Source organism: Podarcis raffonei, chromosome 12, assembly GCF_027172205.1.
Source record: "Podarcis raffonei isolate rPodRaf1 chromosome 12, rPodRaf1.pri, whole genome shotgun sequence".
Classification (NCBI taxonomy): domain Eukaryota; kingdom Metazoa; phylum Chordata; class Lepidosauria; order Squamata; family Lacertidae; genus Podarcis; species Podarcis raffonei.
In genome coordinates, this window is record NC_070613.1 from 8,414,134 (window position 1) to 8,437,427 (window position 23,294).

A 23,294-nucleotide genomic window follows, 5' to 3' on the forward strand; every position below is an offset into this window, starting at 1 on the left:
TTTCCAAAGGAGTAAGGCCTGAGTGCTGTGCTGAAATCAGTCCTCCAGTTTCTCATAAGTTTCCTTCCGTTGCAAAAGAGGCTTCCGTGTTTTTCCAGGGAACTAGGAAGTGTCCTTAGAATGTTGGCAGCTGTGGGATTTTGAGCTTATTATCTCTCTCTATAATAAAAATGTAAGAATGTCATTGCAGAGTCGCCATTGGTGGACTTGTAGTGCTGCGTCACAGTCCTACATTTGCATGAAGTCAGAGCACGGCTTCCATTGGCGGACTTGTGGTGTCGTGTGTCACAATACCGGACCAAGAATTAAGGCAGGTTGCACAACATCAGTGGTCATGACACAGGAGTGAGAAGGGAGGAAAACTGAGAGGGGGAAAGTAGTGGTGGGTTTTAAGGCAGAATTTCTGGTAATTTCTGATATTTTTTTAATGCAATCTGTTTTCTCCTTAAGTGATTATTGGCTGGTGGGATACAGGAGAAAATTTTTGGCACAACATGATAAGAAATGGCTATGCCTTCAAGCATTCTACAGTGATGCAGCAAAATTGTTTGGCTCAGCCTATGCTATTTACCGTATTTAGCCTTCCTGGTTTTATAAGAAATGATGGCATTGTGGCTCTGAAGGGTCCTTAGGCAGAATCTTTGAAAGCCTATGTGCCGAGCAAATGAAAGGAAAGGAAAAGTTCAATAAGGAAAACACTCAAAAGAAATGAAACTCGGGAGAAGAAAACGAACCCAGAACCACTAAATTCAACCCACAGCTTGGTGCTTTGTTTACTTATTTCATTTAAAAGCCATGGGTACAGAGGGAATAAGATGCAGATTTTTGAATTCATTAAAAGAAAGGAAGAAAGGTGAAGGAGAGAGAGAGAGAGAGAGAGAGAGAGAGAGAGAGAGAGAGAGAGAGACTCTAGACAGACATTTCCCATCAAAGCCTGCACTTGATGATTCCTCTCCAAAAATAAGCATCTGAAAACAGGCAGCAGAAAGTTGTTTACTGTCTCAAGCTCACACAATAAGATGCTGATGAGCACCTTCCTGGTTAGTTGTCAGCCCAGCTCATTAAGGGCTGGTATAGCTTCTGCCACCTCACCTCTTGGGGCCTGCTTTTTAAGGATGAACAGCTGTGTTTTGCTGATGAAATCAGAAGCTTAGACACTTAATAATTTCCCCCACTCTCCACCCCGATATGTTGTTGTTGTTGTTTAGTCGTTTAGTCGTGTCCGACTCTTCGTGACCCCATGGACCAGAGCACGCCAGGCACTTCTGGCTTCCACTGCCTCCTGCAGTTTGGTCAAACTCATGCTGGTAGCTTTGAGAACACTGTCCAACCATCTCGCCCTCTGTCTTCCCCTTCTCCTTGTGCCCTCCATCTTTCCCAACATCAGGGTCTTTTCCAGGGAGTCTTCTCTTCTCATGAGGTGGCCAAAGTATTGGAGCCTCAGCTTCAGGATCTGTCCTTCCAGTGAGCACTCAGGGCTGATTTCCTTCAGAATGGATAGGTTTGATCTTCTTGCAGTCCATGGGACTCTCAAGAGTCTCCTCCAGCACCAGAATTCAAAAGCATCCATTCTTCAGCGATCAGCCTTCTTTATGGTCCAGCTCTCACTTCCATACATCACTACTGGGAAAACCATAGCTTTTACTATACGGACCTTTGTTGGCAATGTGATGTCTCTGTTGTCTGCTGTCTATGTTATGTTAGTTCAGGCATAAGAACACTGTGGCCACAGGTTCCTCCCCTCCTATGTTATTATTCACTGATTCGTGGAGAAAGGGAGATGGACACAGGGACAGATCTTTATTTTAGTTCGTTAGTTATTTCATAAAATTTATACAGTGCTTTTAAGGAGCTTCTTTAAAAAAAACAGAGTCAAAAAATAAAATTTTCAGTAAAAACTAATAATTCCAAAGAGAAAACTGGCAATAAACTCAAAACAAATTCAAACACACGCCAACATTCTGCACATCTGGGTAGGCTTACCTAAACAAAAAATGTTTTTTCCGCAATGCAGGACTAGCTTGTAAAATGCTCATTATATATTTGCTGGATGCAGCTAAATTGACTATCGCCCAAGGATGGAGAAATATGCTGGGCTTCTCTTCATGTTCAGTTTCAGAAGGCTCTGCATATTCACAATTTCAGAAAAGTTGAGTCATTCAATGCATGTTTCACAAGGCACAACCAAGCCAATGGACTATGCCATCACAGGGTAGATTTATTTGTTTGTTTGTTTAATAAGATTTATACACCACCTGAGGGACGCGGGTGGCGCTGTGGGTTAAACCACAGAGTCTAGGGCTTGCCGATCAGAAGGTCAGCGGTTTGAATCCCTGTGACTGGGTGAGCTCCCGTTGCTTGGTCCCTGCTCCTGCCAACCTAGCAGTTCGAAAGCACATCAAAGTGCAAGTAGATAAATAGGTACCACTCCGGCGGGAAGGGAAACGGTGTTTCCGTGCGCTGCTCTGGTTCGCCAGAAGCGGCTTAGTCATACTGGCCAAATGACCCGGAAGCTGTACGCCGGCTCCCTCGGCCAATAAAGCGAGATGAGCGCCGCAACCCCAGAGTCGGCCACAACTGGACCTAATGGTCAGGGTCCCTTTACTTTATACACCACCTGATTGTAAAAAATGGAGAGAGAGAAATCCTTCAGTGCAGCTTAAAGAGAATAAGACAATAACATAAGGCATTATGTCCACTGAAATCCAAAAAAACTTTAGAACCATCTTTATGTATGCAACCACAGCGGCCAGAATTCTGGTAGCAAAAAAATTGGAAATGTGACTTAATTCCTACAAAGCTTGACTGGCAGGTGAAGATCATAGAATAGCTGGAGCCTGCGAAAATGAATGGGAGAATAAGAGGAAAGTCAAATCAGAAAGTGAGCAAAGAATGGACAATATTTAAAGAATAATTAAAACAATATTGCGAAAATGCAAATCTCCTGCCAGGTGTAGATTGGATCTTGAATATTAAAGAAAATTATAAACGTAAAAAAAAATAATCTGGATATGTAATAGATATAAGAGGAAGTCCGTGTAGGTTAAGAATATTCAGAAAGCACAAGGAGGTGATTCGGAAGTGAAAAATATGTGTAGATGATGTGTAGTCAATTAATGTTTAGTTGTCATTGTGGTGTTGTTTTGGTCTGTTTGTGTTGTGTGTTTTGCAATAAAGATAATAATAAAAATGAGAATAATGAGAACAGAACAATAAAACCAGCAGTTAAAATAGTTCAAAGAAACTATTTAAAAGGTTCAGCAAAAAAATCAAAATCAGCAATAAAGTAAAGCAGAGTAAAGCACACATCAACATTCTACATTTCCATTTAGACATGCCTGTGATGGGATGGTGAGCTGCTTGTGCGTAAAATCCTAGTCCCTCAGAGTTTGGCTAAGTCCACAAACCTCTGTCTGTGACGGAGCTCCTTAAGCATGGCTCCATCAGTCGCTCGTTGAATCGGACAGTGGGCGTTTACGGAACTTCTTCCAGCATAAAAGCTCCTTAACGGAAACGCGTCTTCTGGACTCTCGGCGTGACAGTTTCCGGCGAGGAGTGGGTGTCCCTACAGGAGGTCCTGAAACTTCCCCACTGTTCTCGCTTGAAGTGTCTCTGAGCCCCCCCTCCGACTCACTTTCCCTTGGAACTCCACTTCTCCCCCTGCTGGTCCCCTCCTCAGCTGAATGGTCTCTCTCACCCTCCGTGAGCCCCTTCACCTCCTGCGTCTCAGATGGCAGTTCCCTGACATCCACCTCCCCTCCAGGGCCCCCTTCACCCCCTTCCCTCCCCTCCTCTGCGGGAGGCGAGGGAGCAAAACCCCTGAAGGAACCTCCCTCATCTTCCGAAGTTTCGAACACTTCCCTCCACCTGTTGCTGTTTCCGGTTTCCAAGTACTCCTCCTCATCGGAGTCTGCTCCTTCTTCCAACTCCGATTCCCTGAATCCTTCCAGTTCCTCCTCATCGTCGGTGGTGCCAAAGTACTCCCTCCGGAACCTCGCTACTGGCTGAGGTTTCCTGGGGAACCTTTGGTGGAACGTTTCTATCAAGATCTCGTCACGGACCTCCTCTGCCGTCACCCAGGTGTTTTCCGACTCCGGCTCCCCTTCCCACGCGACCAAATACTCCACCTGATTACCCTTCCACCTGGAGTCGATGATTTCCGCCACATGGTTGCTGCTTTCCCTTTCTTCTATGGCTGGCCCCCGTGTGGATACCCCTTCACCTTCCCCCCTATATGGTGACAGTAATGACCTGTGGAATACTGGGTGCAGTTTCATGTGGTTCGGTAACCGGAGTCTGAAAGCCACTGGGTTGACCTGTTGGATGACCTCAAATGGTCCCAATCTTTTGGGTCTCAATTTCTTGCAACCCCCCTTGAACGGCAACCCTTGGGTTGATAGCCAGACCTGACTCCCCACCCTAATGGTTTCACCTTCCCTTCTGCTCTTGTCTGCCTGCCTCTTATATTCTTCTTTGGCCCTTTCTAAGTTGAGTTGGAGTTGACGATGGATCGCTTCCATCTCTTCTACAAAATGTTCAGCGGCCGGGACACTCCATCTCTCCCCTCCTTCCCCTGGAAACGCCCTGGGGTGGCACCCATAATTAGCCAAAAAGGGGCTCATCCCGGTGGACACATTCTCTGCATTATTGTAAGCAAATTCCGCTAGCGCCAACTTTTCGACCCAATCGTTCTCTCTGTCATTGACATAACACCTCAGGTATTGTTGGAGGATACCGTTTGCCCTCTCCGCCTGCCCATTGGTCTCAGGGTGCCTGGCAGTCGAAAAGTTGACCTCTACGTGCAACAAGCTCATAAGTTTCCTCCAGAATCTGGACGTGAACTGTTTCCCTCTGTCGGAGACCACCCTCAAGGGGGCGCCATGCAGCCTAAAAATATGTTCTACAAACAATTTCGCTGTCTCTTCCGCCGTGACTGCATGTGAGCAAGCTACAAAGTGACCCATCTTAGTTAACAGGTCTACTACGACTAGTATGGCGGTTTTCCCCTGGGATTTGGGCAGATCAGTCATAAAATCTATCGATACCGCCTCCCACGGTCGTTCTGGTGTGGGTAACGGTTCTAATAACCCCGCTGGCGCCCGCCTTTCTCCTTTGGCTCTCTGGCATTGGTCACACCTTCTCACATACTCCCGTACATCCTCCCTCACCTTGGGCCACCAAAACTCCCTGGTCACCAACCACATGGTCTTGTGTTGCCCAAAATGCCCCGCTGTGGGGTTGTCGTGCAGCTGTTTGAGTACTCTCCCCCTCAATTCCCCTTCGGGTATATATAGTGCCCCTTTGTAATACAATGCCCCGTTTCTTTCTTCAAAACCTCCGGGGTCTTCTCCCTCTCTCCTTAAACCTCTGAGCTTATCCTGGGCGTATTCATCATTTACCGTTCCCTCTACCAGTTCTCTTTGCCCCACCCAGGCCGCCCCACACACCCAGTGGTCCTTTGGGATAATATGTCTCTCTTCCGGCGCTCCCTCCCCCTCCAAATATTCTGGTTTGCGTGAGAGAGCGTCCGCTCTAATGTTTTCTGGACCTGGCACATAGCAGATTTCAAAATGGAATTTGGAGAACTCCTGGGCCCACCTCACTTGTCGTTGGTTGAGCACTCGTGCCGTTCTCCAATACTCCAAATTCTTGTGGTCCGTACACACTTGCACCTTATGCTGTGCGCCAATTAGTAAATGTCTCCATCTCCGGAACGCTTCGTGAATGGCGAGTAGTTCTCGGTCATATACGGTGTAGTTCCTCTCGGATTTGTTCAGCTTACGCGAAAAGAAGGCACACGGTCTCCATTCCGACTTATTGCTCCCTGGCTGAAGCAGCACCGCCCCCACCGCCCGGTCTGAGGCATCAGTTTCCACTCTCATGGGTTTTTGTAAATCCACATGCAGGAGCTGTTCTTCTGAAGCGAATGCCCTTTTCAATTCCTCAAATGCTTGCTCCGCCTCCGCCGTCCAAACGAATTTCTTCTTGCTGCTTAGACAGTCCGTGATGGGAGCCGTTAAGTGGGCAAAGTTCTTGATGAATTTACGGTAAAAGTTCCCAAACCCTAAGAACCTTTGCACATCCTTTTTCGTTTTCGGTGTCTTCCATTCCAGCACCACCTGGACCTTGCCTGGATCCATGGCTAATCCCTTGTCTGATAAGCGGTACCCCAGGAATTCCACCTCCTTGGTGTGAAACTGACACTTCTCCAATTTCACCCACAGCTGGTTTGCTTGCAGCTGGCTCAGCACTTCCCTGACATCCTTTACATGCTGCTCCTCATTCTCTGAATATATCAGCACGTCATCGAGGAAGGCCACGCAATTCTTGTAAAGCAAAGGTCCCAGGACATGGTTCATGAGCGATTGAAAACAGGCGGAGCCTGATTGCAATCCGAATGGCATAACGAGATATTCAAAAGCCCCCAAAGGGGTGAACATGGTGGTTTTCCATTCATCCCCTTTCCTTATTCGTATCAGGTTGTATGCCCCTCTCAGGTCCAGTTTCGTGAATATCTTTCCCTTCCTCACCCTGGTCAAAATGTCATCAATCCTGGGCATGGGGAAAGTCACTGGTTCTGACACGGCATTTAGCCGCCGGTAGTCCACTACAAGCCTGGGTTTATCCGTGTGTTTTTTGTCCACAAAAAACACTGGGCTCCCCCCCACCGCTCTGGACTCTCTGATGAAGCCCCTCTTCAGGTTTTTATCAATAAACTCCCTTAACTCCTGCATTTCCCTGTCTGACATGGCGTACAGCTTGCCCACGGGGAGCTAGGCCCCAGGGACCAGGTTAATTTGGCAGTCAAAGTCTCTATGCGGTGGTAGTTTATCTGCTTCCCTTTCGCTGAAGACCTTGCTCAGGTCAGCGTATTGTTTGGGCACCTTCCCTTTGTCCGCCACTTCCGTCCCTGCTAGAAAGGCTTTTGCCCCTTCTGGCACCTTTCCTTCTCTGCAGTGTTCCAGGCAATGTGCTGACCCAAAGGAGACCACTCTCTGATGCCAGCCCACTAGCGGGTCATGCAACGCTAGCCAGCTCATTCCCAAAATGACGGGAGCCCCTCCCAGGGTGGCCACATTGAACGCTATCCTTTCAGTGTGCCTGGCCACCCTCATAACCATTGGGACGGTCTGTAGGCTAACTTCTCCTCCCAACAGCTCCCTCCCATCGATAGTGGTCACCTGCAGGGGGTTGCTTAAAGGGAGTATCTGTATCTGGTGTTCAGCTGCAAACTCCTTACTCATAAAATTACAGGAGGTGCCTGAGTCCAACAGCGCCTTTGTCTTTAGTGGGTATCCGTTTGCCAGCTCTAGCAACACCTCTATTACTAGGGCTGGTCTTGGAGGTTCCGGAGTGGGCACTTTTACTGCTCCTTGGCCTGGCTGCAGTGCCCTGACGGTGGCAGCCAGGCGTTGGCTTTTACTGGCTCCTGGACTCCCTCCTCCTTCCCCCCAACAGCTCCCGCCATCCCTTGCCATTCCTTTCTTTGCGGGCAGACTCTGGCAAAGTGACCTGGCTGCTGGCAGAGATAACATTTCTTGGCGCTCTTTCCCTCCTTCTTCCTCCCTTCACTGGGATTTGAAACTGCGCGCGCGCGCGCTGTTCCAACTTCCATCGGCTCTCCTGGCGGGAAACTTGGCTCTGGAATCTCTGGAATGCGGAAATCCCTCCAACGCTCTCCTTTCCCCTCCCGCTTCTCCAAGGCTCTTGCCTCCTGGCGCGCTCCAATGGTCAGCGCTGATTTGGTCAGCTGGTCCATAGACTCCGCCCTGGGCGCCCGGGAAAGTTCGTCTTTCACCGCCGAAGAAAGCCCCTCTTCAAAGAGCATTTGAATGGGTTCCGCCGATAGGTCCCACCCTAATTTATGTATCAACATTGTAAACTCAGTCCAGTACTCACGAACCGATCGGCTACCCTGTTTGCAAGCCATCAATTGTCTGCGCACCAGTCCCTGTTCAATCTCGCTGGAAAACATCAAATCCATGGCGCGAAAAAACTTCCTCGTGTCCTTCAGCATTTCACTATTCCCTGCCATCAGGGGTCTAACCCAGTCTCTCGCCCCCCCTTCGAGATGGCCAATCACAAACGCCACTCGCGATGCCTCGTCGGGAAAGTCGTTAAACTGCAGTTCGAGAGCATACTGCATCTCTGTCCTAAAGGCTTGGTAGTTCCTGGGGTCCCCCCCAAACTTCTGCACCAAACCTGGCATCTTTCTTGCTAGTGTAGCGCCTTTTGCCTTTTCTGCATCCTGCGCCCTCCTTTCCTCTAGCCTCGCCGTTTGCAGTGCTAGCTGGACTTCCAACACCCTGTACCTTTCTTCCAGGCTTGGACCCTCTCCAGCTCCTCCTGCTCCCCCGGCTCCGGCTGGGTTGCTCATGATGCCTCTCTGCACAAGCTGCTTTCAGGGACTGTCCGATTGTTGTGATGGGATGGTGAGCTGCTTGTGCGTAAAATCCTAGTCCCTCAGAGTTTGGCTAAGTCCACAAACCTCTGTCTGTGACGGAGCTCCTTAAGCATGGCTCCATCAGTCGCTCGTTGAATCGGACAGTGGGCGTTTACGGAACTTCTTCCAGCATAAAAGCTCCTTAACGGAAACGCGTCTTCTGGACTCTCGGCGTGACAGTTTCTGGCGAGGAGTGGGTGTCCCTACAGGAGGTCCTGAAACCTCCCCACTGTTCTCGCTTGAAGTGTCTCTGAGCCCTCCCTCCGACTCACTTTCCCTTGGAACTCCACTTCTCCCCCTGCTGGTCCCCTCCTCAGCTGAATGGTCTCTCTCACCCTCCGTGAGCCCCAACACCTCCTGCGTCTCAGATGGCAGTTCCCTGACAATGCCTAAACAAAAATGTTTTTTGGTACATGACAAAGGGAGTCCAGTGAAGGCAGCCATCTGATGTCAAAATGAAGGCTGTTCCAAAGTCAGGGTGCTGCAACACACTAGCGTTGCATTTTTCTACACATTACTTGGCTGGAGGACTGCATGGCAAAATTCAGAGAAGTGTGAACCCAGTCAGATGAGTGGGGTACAAATTTTTTAAAAATATCGTTATTATTGAAGGATGGCTGGGTTTCGGTTCATGTATTGTTTTGAAAAAGTTCAATTCTGCCTTTTATCATATGTGTAAGGCAATAAAAACATATTGGGAGATGAGATATAATGAGCTTAAAAAAAATGTTCAAAACAACTTTTGTAAAGAAACCAGAAGCCTTTTTATTAGAAATCACAGGTGCTGAGATACCAAGGGAGCACAAAAGACTATCATGTACGCAGTGGAGGCAGCCAAGATACTCTTGGACCAAAGATGGAAGTACGATACAATACCTACAAGAAAAGAGTGGACAGTAAAACGGATGGACTATGCTGAGATGGCCAAAATGACTGGAAGAATCAGGACAATAAAAACTTCAACAAAGACTGGGGGGAAATTGTAGTATATTTGACAGAACTCTGTAAATGGTTGAAAACATGAGCAGAATTGAAATAACTCTATAAAAAGAATTATAGGAGAAAATAGAGATTTATGGATAAATATGATATGCAGTGAAAATGATTATCATTGGACCCCACGAAAGGGAGAATCTGGAGAATTCTATATTTTTGGATTGTATTTTTCTTTTCTTTTTTTGTGAATGTAAAACTAAATTGCAAAACCAATAAAAATTATCATAAGAAAAGAAAAGTGCAAATCTGGCAGATTTCCCTTTCAATGTGACCGGAAAAAAAATTCTTCCCATCCCCCTCTCAGCCTGCTGTTGCCTTCACCAAAGTAGAACACTCTGAACGGGAAACTGTATTTCTGTCCAATCAGAATTAATACCGCGTTCCTTCGCTGTGCGTGATTTTCTCATTGGTCTGCTGCGGCCAATGGGAGAGCTCGCTGCACATTATAGCAGGTTTTAGACCTGTAGAGTTCTGGGGTTTTGGAGCCGAAGTACTAAGGCGCTACTCTTGGAAGGTGTGTCGCTTGGGATCAAGCGGGACTCAGACAGCGTGACTCCTATGATGACAGCTCCTGGCAGCTCTCGATTTAGATATTAAGAGCTAATCTAAGCGTTTGGCTTCCTCTCTGCCCCTTTCTCCTCCGCCTGGAGGCTGATCCCAGCTTGTCCCTTCTCCAAGGTGGAAATAATGATTCACCCAGACTTTAAGTTGACCTATTGAGAAACGATGGAGGGATCGGCACGCCTGCCAAGAAAGATATTTGAGGCCCTTGCTGCAGAGTTGATGTTATTCCAAGTCGGAGCATAGCGTGGTAAACCGAACCACTCTTTCCAGTTCTCTTGGCACTGAATCTATCGGGCTTCGTCTGCTGTGTTTACTATTATGTTGGGCACAGCTACCCATGTTGCCAGGCGGCGTTCGGCGCACCCGCGATAGAAAAAAGCTTTGTAAAAAAAGAGAGGGGCAAGGTCCTCAGTGAAGTGCAGACACTGGTTTTAACTCTGTTCCCTTTTTAACCAGTCCTCTCTCAGAAGATCCAAGCCAGTTTATAATTCAGATCAAGTTTTTCCTCATCCTCTTCTTCCTCCTTCCTGAATTTACTCTGCCCAAATGTTCAAAGGGCCCCACCAGTGACAAACATGGCAGCAATTAAAAGATCTTCTATCGGAAACCAAAGGCACTGAGTGCATTTGAGATTATACGTTCTGAGATGAAGCATACGATTCCTTATTTGCTTTGAGCTGAAAGTTATCTCTCTTCGTTATTTCTTGAGAATGTTCTCATTAGAAGAGTTTCATAATATCATGGCTAGTATTTAAATCAGCATCTCTTCTTACTCTGTTCACATTTTGCATATTTGAGTATTTAATAATGAGGTTGCTGCTTTCATAGCAAAGTTTGTGCTTGGATATAGATCAGCATTTGCCAAGCTGGTGCCCCCCTCCAGATGTTCTGGGTGACCATTCCTACCAGCTCCAGACAGTGCTTCTTATGTAAAAGAAACGCTTAAAAATGCATTGACCAATAACTTTGTCTGCAGCCTCCACATAAAATAAGTAATGTATTTTTCGCTCTATAAGATGCACCCGACCATAAGACGCACCTAGTTTTTAGAGGAGGAAAACAAGAAAAGCCAGCAATAGCCGCAGACACGCTCACTCAGCGCAGCTCTTTAAAGCTAGAGCGGTTCTTGCTGGCTTTACCAGGAAATGGGAGAAGGGACTGACGGGCTGTTCTCCGTCCCTTCTCCCACCTCCCTGAAAAGCCAGAGCAAGCTGTGCTCCTCTGCTGAACCTAGCAGAGCAAGAGTGAATGCTGCAAAGCGCCTCTTGCTCTGCTGGCTTCCCAGCGAAGCAGGATGAGGGACAGAAGGGGCTCCATAATGGCCCCTTTTCTCGTCTCCCTTTTCTCTGCTACGATAAGTGCGAAGTGGTTCGGAAGGGATTCCATGCAGGTCTACCTATTTGTACTTCCTGAAACAATCCTGCTGCCCTGGGCTGCTTTGGGAGAAAGGACAGAGTAGAAAGTTAACAAATTAATTAAATAAAATTAAATATTTGACATGAAACACAGCCATCCCTTTTTTGGGGGGGGGGTGAACCTTCAAAATTTGCATTTCTCAGGATTTTGCAGTGCCGTTCACCAGCCGAGTAATCTGTGCAAAAAATCATGCGCTGGAGTGAAGTGTATGTAAACTTATGAGCAAAAATATCATACAACAACAATGCACTTTATTGGAGTAAATTGTTTTACAAAAACATACATACATGATTTAAAAAAATATATATGCATGTATTTCTTACTATATTATGCAATTGTAAGCCAGCATCACTCTGTCTTCGAAACACCTTTGCCTTCATGAATCCAGTTCCTCTTGTTTCTGCCGTGAGAGACAACCATCAGTCAGTGTTCTGTGCCTATTGGGCAAACTGAGTCTGGGAAAACTAGTGGATTGTAGCTCATGTTTAGCACTCATCATTGAGCTATGGGGGGGGGAGGGAACTCCCCTCCCTTAAAATACTTTTAGCTGCAGGTTTTATTTTTCATGAATTTCTGTAAAACTTAGGGTTCCCCTGAACCTGCTGATTGCTGCCTCTTGTGCATGGGATTGCTGCTTGGGCTAAAAAAGGAAAGACACCTCCTGGAGACTGGAAATAGGAAGAATGATATAATCGTTGGACAATGTTAGAACAGCAACATTGCACCAGGCATCTTGCAAAACTCCGCTCGGGTCACCCCGCAACTGATACTTGCCCACAGAGTCTGGATTTGCACCAAAATATCCCAGTATGTGCCCTTTGCCCATTGGGGGGATTTGGGCTTGGGAATCCAGGTCACCTCACTTCCGCTCCACGTTCAGCAGCTGGAAATGACGGCTGCAGAGTCATTGCCCTTTGCCGTTCCAAATGTTAGCTACAAAGGTTGACGCCAATCCCTTGGCAACCGGACAACAACAGAGATTCACTTTCAGTTGCCCCCACTTTCTCCAGACCTCCTCCTTCAGGGCGGAAGGTACACGCAGAGGGGGGAGGGTGCTATTCTATTTAAGGTGTGTTGTCGTCAGGCCGAGTGAATGCATCTGGAGAATGAGCGATGGCCGGGCACATTTGAGATGGCTAAAAATAAGGCTGCTCCCATTTCAACTCTGGTCTCTTTGAAGGAGGGGTCCGGATCAAGTCTGCAAGATCAGTGTGTGTGGTGTGTGTGTGTGTGTGTGTGTGTGTGTGTGTGTGAAAGGGCCTTCTATATTCCTTGTGTCAGAGGTGGGATTTCTTCTTCTTCTCCGAGAGAGACCTAGACAAAGCATTTCCCCACTGTTGTGCTAGGCAGAGTCTGACCCTCTCCAGTGTGTGTGTTGTGTTGACTTTGATGAAAACCACTCGCTGCTCCCTAGATGATCTGCTCCAGTCAGCGGAGGTGGTTTTCCTCCTTTTTTAAAAAAATATAATTTTTTTATTGGTTTTACATAAGTTTTGACACAATAAATGTAACCGTTCCAAAACATAGAAATAAAAAGGTTCTTTCGAACCCACAGACCTCCTCCCCTCCCTCCATGCGTTCCATTTCCAAAGATTTTTTTTCTTTTTTCTGCATCTTTTACCGTTATCCATCTGTTATATAATCATCATAACCAAAATTTGTTTCCCGTTACAAGTGTCATTGTATCCCTGCCGATGATTTTAACTACAGGTAGGTAGCCTTGTTGGTCTGCCGTAGTTGAAACAAAATAAAAAAATTCCTTCCAGTAGCACCTTAGAGACCAGTAAAGTTTGCTATTGGTATGAGCTTTCGTGTGCATGCTTTTGTATCTGAAGAAGTGTGCATGCACATGAAAGCTCATACCAATAACAAACTTAGTTGGTCTCTAAGGTGCTACTAAGGGACTCTAAGGTCTCTAAGGGACGCGGGTGGTGCTGTGGGTAAAAGCCTCAGTGCCTAGGACTTGCCGATCGAAAGGTCAGCGGTTCGAATCCCCGCGGCGGGGTGCGCTCCCGTTGCTCGGTCCCAGCGCCTGCCAACCTAGCAGTTCGAAAGCACCCCCGGGTGCAAGTAGATAAATAGGGACCGCTTACTAGCGAGAAGGTAAACGGCGTTCCATGTGCTGCGCTGGCTCTCCAGATGCAGCTTGTCACGCTGGCCACGTGACCCGGAAGTGTCTGCGGACAGCGCTGGCTCCCGACCTATAGAGTGAGATGAGCGCACAACGCTAGAGTCTGGCAAGACTGGCCCGTACGGGCAGGGGTACCTTTACCTTTACCTTTAAGGTGCTACTGGAATGAATGATTTTAACTCTCTGCAGTGGTCTTTTAAGTATATTAAAAAGTCATTCCAACCTTTTAGGAATACTTGATCTTCCTGGTTTCCGATCTTTCCCGTCAGTCTCGCCATTTCTGCGTATTCCACCAGCTCAGTCTGCCATTCTTCTTTAGCTGGTACATCTCCTTCCTTCCATCTCTGGGCTAGAAGCATTCTTGCAGCTGTCGTTGCATACATAAAAAGTCTTTTGTTTTCTTTTGGTAGTTCCTCACCTATTATTCCTAACAAAAAATGCCTCTGGTTTTTTTTAGCAAAAGTTTTCTTAAACATTTTCTTTAACTCGTTATATATCATTTCCCAGAAAGCTTTTACCGAGGTGGCTTTCTTCCTAACCATAGCACACATAGCAGGGAGGGAACTTTAAACTCCTCTGCCCAGCATGCCACAATAGGGAAGAAATTCAGGCTGCCCTGCTCCTGAGCTGAACCGCATCTCTCAGCAGGAGGTGGCAGGAAGGAGTCCTGTTTTGCTTTTTTAAATCATTTTTATTGATTTTCCAATAAAAAACATCCAATTAATATATCCAATCATAATACTCCAGTTAAAATAAAAAACTAAAATTTAAAAAACCAAATTATAGTCCAAATTATAACTGTTAATTTTTCGGAGCTCCCCACGGTCTGGATCTCTGAAGCACATCTCCACATCTCAGTACTGCCTCACCTTGTTGTTTCCATATTTTACACATCTCGATTTTGACGCTTTATAATTCTCCGTCCCTGGGTCCACGATTCTCAGTCATGTCAAACATCATATACTTTCATCTGTCAAGTACAGCTTTATTAGTATATATTTTCCAAATGCCTTTTTTTATCAACACAGCTTCCTCTGACTCCATCCAATCCGGGATGTTGTCCAAGACTGTTATCTGAAGTTTAATGGCGCAGCAACTCCCAATCATTAATTGTCCACAGCTTCCTTTTGAGCTTTATTGAACCAGTACCTTCCAAGTTGGGACGCGGGTGGCGCTGTGGGTTAAACCACAGAGCCTAGGACTTGCCGATCAGAAGGTCGGTGGTTTGAATCCCTGCGACGGGATGAGCTCCCGTTGTTCGGTCGCAGCTCCTGCCAACCTAGCAGTTTGAAAGCTCGTCAACGTGCAAGTAGATAAATAGGTACTGCTCCAGCGGGAAGGCAAACGGCGTTTCCATGCACTGCTCTGGTTCGCCAGAAGTGGCTTTGTCATACTGGCCACATGACCCGGAAGCTGTACGCCGGCTCCCTCGGCCAGTAAAGCGAGATGAGCGCCGCAACCCCAGAGTCGGCCACGACTGGACCTAATGGTCAGGGGTCCCTTTACCTTTACTGTAGCTTTACTTTCCACCCCTACCATGGCTGGAGGCTATCCATGCCTACAGCTACTCTTCATCGGCCTGCCTCTCATCTCATCCTTGTGTTCATGGAGGGAATCATGCAATAGCCAGTGGCGGGTGGTACATCTGCCAGTTTGGACAGAGGAAGGGATTTGCCCGTGGTCCTTTAGGAAACGAACTCTACTCTATCCCCAGTGTCACTGTCTGCAGCTGTGGCTGACATTTCCTGATATGGCTCTTCCGATAATTAAGATCAGTCTTGACCTTGCGCTTTGTGCAAAGCCTCAACCGGATCTCTCTCTCTCCTCCTCTCCTTTGGAAGGAGCACTCAGCTCTAATGAAGGCTACAAACACCCTCCAGCTTCCTGCCTGATTTGTGACCTTAGCAGGTGTCCACTGAGGACTGGCCACTTGTTAATTTTAATTGATTGTCATGATTTACATTTGAGCGGGGCCTCGCTCTCACGCACCTCCCGGGTCAAGGAGCGTTATTCCGAGAACCAGGAGACTGCATTTTCCAATGCAGCCTAGCTGGCAAATGAATGGCAATAAATAATAATCCCATCTGGGAGAGCAAAGGCAGACGGTTGAGAAATGAATTCATTCATTAGCCATGATTGCGTCGCTGGAGGAAGGAGGGGTGGAGGAAAATCTGGGAGACGGGACTGAGGAAATGTAAGCTTAAACCTTTGCTCTTTTTCTCAAGAAGCAGCCGTATAGGAATACAGGGTGCCGGCTTACAGTGAGTCAAAATGTTGGTCCATTTAGTTCAGTGATGTCTGCAGTGGCTGGCAGCAGCTCTCCAGGGTTTCAAGCAGGGGCACATTCCCAACCCTACCTGCAGAGGCTGGGGAACAGAGACCTTCTGCAAGCAAAGCAGTTATACTGTGATGGCCTGGGACTCGGGTTTGGACTCAAAACCAGAGGAATCTCAAAGTATCACAAAGTATTGGAAGACACAAGATCCACCCACCTTGGAAGAATGGCAGATGAAAGTGATAGACTATATGGAATTGGCGGAAATGACTGGCAGAATCCGAGACCAGGGAGAAGAGTTGGTGGAAGAAGATTGGAAGAAGTTTAAAGACTATTTGCAGAAACATTGTAAAATTAATGAATGCTAAAATGATGTTGGATTGAAATGAAGTGGCTTTAGCAATAAGGTTAAAAAGAATATGTAAAAATGGACTGATAATTAGATGAAAATATAAAGTTATAATATGTTAAGATATAGAATTAAGATAAATACAAAGAGCGAAAGGATTTGCTGAATTAACCATGTGAACTGGAATACAAAAAAGGGAGGTGTGAGGAGGTCAGGAAACAAGTAATTGAAATATAAGATACGAAAAGATTGATTTGTTTTCTAATGGTTTTTTTATTTCCTCATGTATTTTGTATTTTTCTTTGTATTTTTGTATCTTTTTTCTTTTTCTTTTTCTTTTCCTTTTCTTATTCTGTAATTCTCTTTTGTCTGTAAAATTTCAATAAATATTTAAAAAAAAAAAACCAGAGGAATCTCAGTCCGCACCGGATCCTCTGCCTCAGGCGGCATCTGAACCTAGTCTGGGGCCTGATTCTGAAGAGCCCCAGTCTGCACAGGTTCCCCTGCAACAAACACCAGCTGGGCCAAGTCAGGGGCCTGAGCCTGCCCTGGCTCCAGATGTGGGGATGACCTCGTTGCCTTCAGCTGGGCCATCACTTACAGCTGCTCCACTACCGGTTGGGTCAGGGGAGGCTGAGGCGGCCTCTGGGTCTAGTAACCCACCGAAGTCTCCCTAGCTGCAGAGACTAAGGTCTGAGAGAAGGAGAGACCTGAGTACTTGCAGGAGGAATGTTTGCCTTTCGGTGAGACAGGGATGTGGGTCAATGGGGAATCAGGACCGGCCGTTACCCCGACAAAGATAAAAGGCTGTCGGACCCCGCCCCAGGTTGCGGGAGCAACATTGCTGTTTGCTAGTACCTGCCTGAGACCCTGTGCCTGACCTAGCCTGGTTTCCTGCCTTGGCCCTGTCGGACTGACTCCTCGTGGAACCCTTGGATTCGGGACCAGACCTGGACCGCGTTGCTCAGGTTAATGCCCAGGCCCAGCACATACAAGCTGTTGAAATAAATATAAGTCCGGAAACAGGTTAGCAGGAACCTGCAAACTTAACAGAGAAGATACTTCTAGTTGACATTTCTGGCCTGGCTTCCACAAGGGCCACAGTCTCCATGTTGAGAGATTACCTATCAGCTCTTTGAAGGGTCAGGGATTTGGGTAACTGGGTTGTGGAATGGGGGGAGGGGTGTTGTCCGTCTTAGGGGGGCAGAAATGGGCACAAAGTCCAAACCAGAGAGCAGCTGAGTCCCAGGACTGCAAACAGGGATGGGAGAGGTCAGAATCAGGCTATTCAGAGCAGGGCAGGGGATCAAGAGGAGAGAGAAAATCAGTCTTTGCACATTCCAATGCAGACTTGCATCTCCCAGACTATCACGTGGATGCGAACACAGATATCTGCTTCTGTTTGCAGTTTGAAAATGTGCCGACGCGAGTTCTCAGCTCAAAAAACAGATCGACGTGGAACTCTCTCTACACTAAGGGAGGAGGCCAGAGCCAATGAGAGGAGGCAGGCGCTGTTATTGTTATTATATGAACAATATTATATATTTATTTATACCCCAGGGCCCAGAAGTCTGGAAGAAGGGCCCTGGGGGGCCTGACTAGCTTGCTTATGTTCTTGGTGGTGGCTTCTCCCAGACTTTGGAATTCCCTCCCTAGAGAAGCTAGACTGGCTCCCTCTTTGTGGTCCTACCACTGGCAGTAAGGCTTTCTTGCTTCAACTGGCTGCTTTTAATGAAAAGGCTGGTGCTGTGCTATTTTTTATTATCTGATTTTAATTCTATTAATGTTTAATTGTTTTTTAATGACTTTAATGATGGGGGGCATGATTTTAGCTCGCGTCCCTGCCAGGAAAAATGTCAGGGAATAATAATAATAATAATAATAATAATAATAATAATAATGTTCTGCTTCTGCTGCTGTTGGTGTGAGATAGCTTGGGGGGGTTCAAAATGTTTTCAACGATGGGTATTTGTGGTGCTACTTTATTTTATTTTTATTTTTGCTTTATATAACTGTGTCTTGGCTCCCTGTGCTCCTATTGGAGGTGCAAGGGTAAGGCTCCTTTCAGTGCTGGCATGGAAGAAGGAGGGAGGGAAGGGGCAGAACAGAGAGCGAAACAGCAAAGTGATTTATTTATTACATTTATATCCCACCTTTCCTCTTAGGAGCTCAAGATGGTGCACATGATTCTCTCCCCCCCCCCCCAATTCAATCCCCACAACAGTCCTGAAATGTAGGTTTGGCTGTGAAGCAGTGACTGACCCAAGGCCACCTAGCGAGCTTTATGGCTGAGTGGGGCTGTCAGCCCTGTGTGGGATCACCAGCCTCATATAAGCAACATGCTTAAGTCCACTTAATGCATGAAGGGGTTAAGACCATAGAGTAAGCTGTCCTGCCAGGCTTAGTTCACTTTGGGAGGGACTAAGTCATCCATTAGGGACATGGGTGGCGCTGTGGGTTAAACCACAGAGCCTAGGACTTGCCGATCAGAAAGTCAGTGGTTCGAATCCCCGCGACGGGGTGAGCTCCCATTGCTCAGTCCCAGCTCCTGCCAACCTAGGAGTTCGAAAGCATGTCAAATGCAAGTAGATAAATAGGTACCGCTCCGGCGGGAAGGTAAACGGCATTTCTGTGTACTGCTCTGGTTCGCCAGAAGCGGCTTAGTCATGCTGGCCACATGACCTGGAAGCTGTACACCAGCTCCCTCGGCCAATAAAACGAGATGAGCGCCGTAACCCCAGAGTCGGTCACGACTGGACCTAATGGTCAGGGGTCCCTTTACCTTTACCTTTAAGTCACCCATTTGTTCCCCTCGGTCTACCCGAGAAGCTCTGCGTGTGGAGAGAGGGGGGGGGGAGAGAAAGAGAGAGATAATCAGGTACACAAATACAATACTGGGCTTGTGCAGCCAGGCTCTCAATGCAGGGATTTGTGGAATAAATGGGCAACCACTAATCCTTTTGTCTAAAAGCACTAGGCAACCACTGTTCTCAGTAAAGGATGCTTCCTCCTTCATTCAGATAATCTATCAAAGCAGCAACCCCTCCATAAAACCCAGGCACACGTCTTGCTATTCACAGCCTCCCCAAGCAGACGTCCTCCCTTGCAAATATTCTGCCGCTGCAATTAAAGGAACATCTGGCCTTTGAAGGAAAACTCTGCACTCGCAAAGACCTCTCCTCCCTTCTGTTATCTGCATACCATTCATAGCGCCCAAGTCCTTGGACCGCCGTACAGAAGCCAACAGGCGTACGCAACAACAATGCATCCTGCGCTCTGCAGAGGAGGAGGACCGCTGCTTCAAAACCACAACGCACAACGAAGCTGAGTCAAACTGAGCTGTGGACCTTCCTTCCCCAGCGCTTTAAGTCAGTGGTTTTAAGGGCCTTGCTGGATTAGACCAAAGGTCTACCTAGCACCCCGAGCCCAGTTGTAAGGAATTCCCATCGTAGCGAAGAGGCGTACCTCCAAGATAGTAACATCTGCTATGCATGCAAAAGGGCCAAGCTGCAGATTGCGTGGTGATTCCCGCCTCCCACCAGTTGGAATAAATAAAGACACAGGACACCATTATTTTAGGTTAATGGGCAAAAATTAGCCACAACTTTATTGGTTACAGGTAAGAGCGGTATTGGCTTAGGCACTGGTCCTATCAGACTATCCGTCTTCAGCCTGTTAGCATGAAAAGCGGAAAGGGTTAACACCAGCAGGGGGAGCCCTGGGATGCGCATCACTAGGAACTCCCCCCAGGGTCACTGCTTGGGGGGCGTGCTTTAGGCCTTGGCCTCCATAGGTTTCGGAAGAGGCAATGCCCCCTGGAATCCTTTACCGGACTACCCTTAAATATTTGGGGGAGGTGATGGTGCTCCTCCCCCCAACACATCTACATAATAATACCCCTACCGATGCCTAACCGCCAAAACCAAAGACGTTGTGATGATTTGCTACGAGGTAGGTGGAAAACGAAATGGCCGGTGCCAATTCGCCAAGTGGAAAAAATTCCTACCAGGCCCCTCAACAGCGACCAACCGAAGTCCATAGCAAGGTCAGAAGGAAGACCTTCTGGGCTGCATCAATAGGAGTATAGCATCTAGATCAAGGGAAGTAATAGTGCCACTGTATTCTGCTCTGGTCAGACCTCACCTGGAGTACTGCGTCCAGTTCTGGGCGCCACAGTTCAAGAAGGACACTGACAAACTGGAACGTGTCCAGAGGAGGGCAACCAAAATGGTCAAAGGCCTGGAAACGATGCCTTATGAGGAACGGCTAAGGGAGCTGGGCATGTTTAGCCTGGAGAAGAGGAGGTTAAGGGGTGATATGATAGCCATGTTCAAATATATAAAAGGATGTCACATAGAGGAGGGAGAAAGGTTGTTTTCTGCTGCTCCAGAGAAGCAGACACGGAGCAATGGATCCAAACTACAAGAAAGAAGATTCCACCTAAACATTAGGAAGAACTTCCTGACAGTAAGAGCTGTTCGACAGTGGAATTTGCTGCCAAGGAGTGTGGTGGAGTCTCCTTCTTTGGAGGTCTTTAAGCAAAGGCTTGACAACCATATGTCAGGAGTGCTCTGATGGTGTTTCCTGCTTGGCAGGGGGTTGGACTCGATGGACCTTGTGGTCTCTTCCAACTCTATGATTCTATGATTCTATGATTCTATGATTCTATGATTCTATGATTCTATGATTCTAAGACCTAAAGGGTGGGTGGGTGGTAAACTGAATCAGCTGCATGGACGAAAAGGGGAGATCCCGGGGCGGCGCCAGCCTTAAATGACCCAGGCCATGCCCCCCAGCCGATTGGCTGGCTCTGGGGCTGACACGGCCCGAGGATTCCCCTGATCGTGCGGGGCTGAAAGCCAGCCACCGTGCGATTGTTGGGGGCGTGAGCCCGCAACACCACCTCCTCCTGATGTCGGAAGTGGCTTTCTGGCATCTCCAGGCAAGATGCAACCCTGGAGAGATACTGCCAGTCAATGTAGATCAGGCTTCCTCAACCTCGGCCCTCCAGATGTTTTTGGCCTACAACTCCCATGATCCCTAGCTAGCAGGACCAGTGGTCAGGGATGATGGGAATTGTAGTCTCAAAACATCTGGAGGGCCGAGGTTGAGGAAGCCTGGTGTAGAGAATATTGAGCTACATGGATCAATTGCTTGAGTCAGTGTAAGGCAGCCGTCAACGACTGGCAAGTGTGAACGGGGGGGGGAGGAGTTTGAGTCTGACTTGGGAAAGGGGAGCAGTGATTTGTGGGGAACTGTTCCAGCCAGGCGGCAAGACTCAGAGTCAGGGGAAGCTTCAGAGCTGGAGGGTGGAGCACAGGATGGGGTGGAAGAAGAGATCAGGCAAGGTCAGACTGAAGAGTGGTGCTGTGGTCTAAACCACTGAGCCTCTTGGGCTTGCCGATCGGACGGTTGGCGGTTCGAATCTCCATGATGGGGTGAGCTCCCATTGCTCTGTCCCAGCCCCTGCCAACCTAGCAGTTCGAAAGCACACCAGTGCAAGTAGATAAATAGGTACCGCTGCAGCAGAAAGGTAAACGGTGTTTCCATGCACTCTGGTTTCCATCACGGTGTTCCGCTGGGGCAGAAGCAGTTTAGTCCTGCTGGCCACATGACCCAAAAAGCTGTGGACAAACGCCGGCTCCCTCAGCCTGAAAGCGAGATGAGCGCTGCAACCCCATAGTCACCTTTGTCTGGACTTAAGCATCCAGGGGTCCTTTACCTACTCACCAAACAGGGACGCGGGTGGCTCTGTGGGTTAAACCACAGAGCCTAGGACTTGCCAATCAGAAGGTCGGCAGTTCGAATCCTCGCAACGGGGTGAGCTCCCGTTGCTCGGTCCCATCTCCTGCCAACCTACCAGTTCGAAAGCACATCAAAGTGCAAGTAGATAGATAGGTACTGCTCCGGCGGGAAGGTAAACGGCGTTTCCATGCACTGCTCTGGTTCGCCAGAAGCGGCTTAGTCATGCTGGCCACATGACCTGGAAGCTGTACGCCGGCTCCCTCAGCCAATAAAGTGAGATGAGCGCCGCAACCCCAGAGTTGGTCACGACTGGACCTAATGGTCAGGGGTCCCTTTACCTTTACCATTACTCCCCAAACATCACCCTCAGGAAGGAATCATCCACATAGAACCAGAACCACCCCAAAGTGGTGCCCCCACCCCTAACTTGGACAGCTGCTCCAGAAGGATGCCATGGTTGACGGTATCGAAAGCCGCCAAGAGGTCGAGGAGAATGAACAGGGACACATTTCCCCTGTCTCTCTCTCTCAACAGAGATCATCACACAGGGCGACCAAAGCAGTTTCTGTGCCCAAACAGGGCCTAAACCCCAACTGAAGAGGATCTAGAGCAGGGATCAGCAACTTTTTCAGCCGGGGGCCAGTCCACTGTCCCTCAGACCTTGTGGGGGGCTGGACTATATTTTGGAAGGGGAAAAAATGATCGAATTCCTATGCCCCACAAACAACCCAGAGATGCATTTTAAATACAGTGGTACCTCGGGTTAAGTACTTAATTCGTTCCGGAGGTCCGTTCTTAACCTGAAGCACCACTTTAGCTAATGGGGCCTCCTGCTGCCGCTGCACCGCTGGAGCACGATTTCTGTTCTCATCCTGAAGCAAAGTTCTTAACCCAAGGTACTATTTCTGGGTTAGCAGAGTCTGGAACCTGAAGCGTATGTAACCTGAAGCGTCTGTAACCCGAGGTACCACTGTAAAAGCACACATTCTACTCATGTAAAAACAGCAGGCAAGCCCCACAAATAACCCAGAGATGCTAAAAGGACACATTCTACTCATGTAAAAACACACTGATTCCTGAACCGTCCACGGGCCAGATTTAGAAGGCGATTGGGTCAGATCTGGCCCCCGGGCCTTAGTTTGCCTACACATGATCTATATAATCACTTTCTTCCCAGAGTGCCTGGATCTGGTCCGTGACCACCTGCTCAAGAACCTTGCCCAAGAAGGGGAGATCGGCTGTTACTTAGATTTCCCAAGCTCAGAGAGCATTTATTAAGGAGCAGTTTTACCACTGCCTCCTTCAAGCAGGCAAGGACCAGCCCCTCTCACAAGGAGGCATTAATCATCTCCTTGGCCCAGTCAGCTGTCCTCAC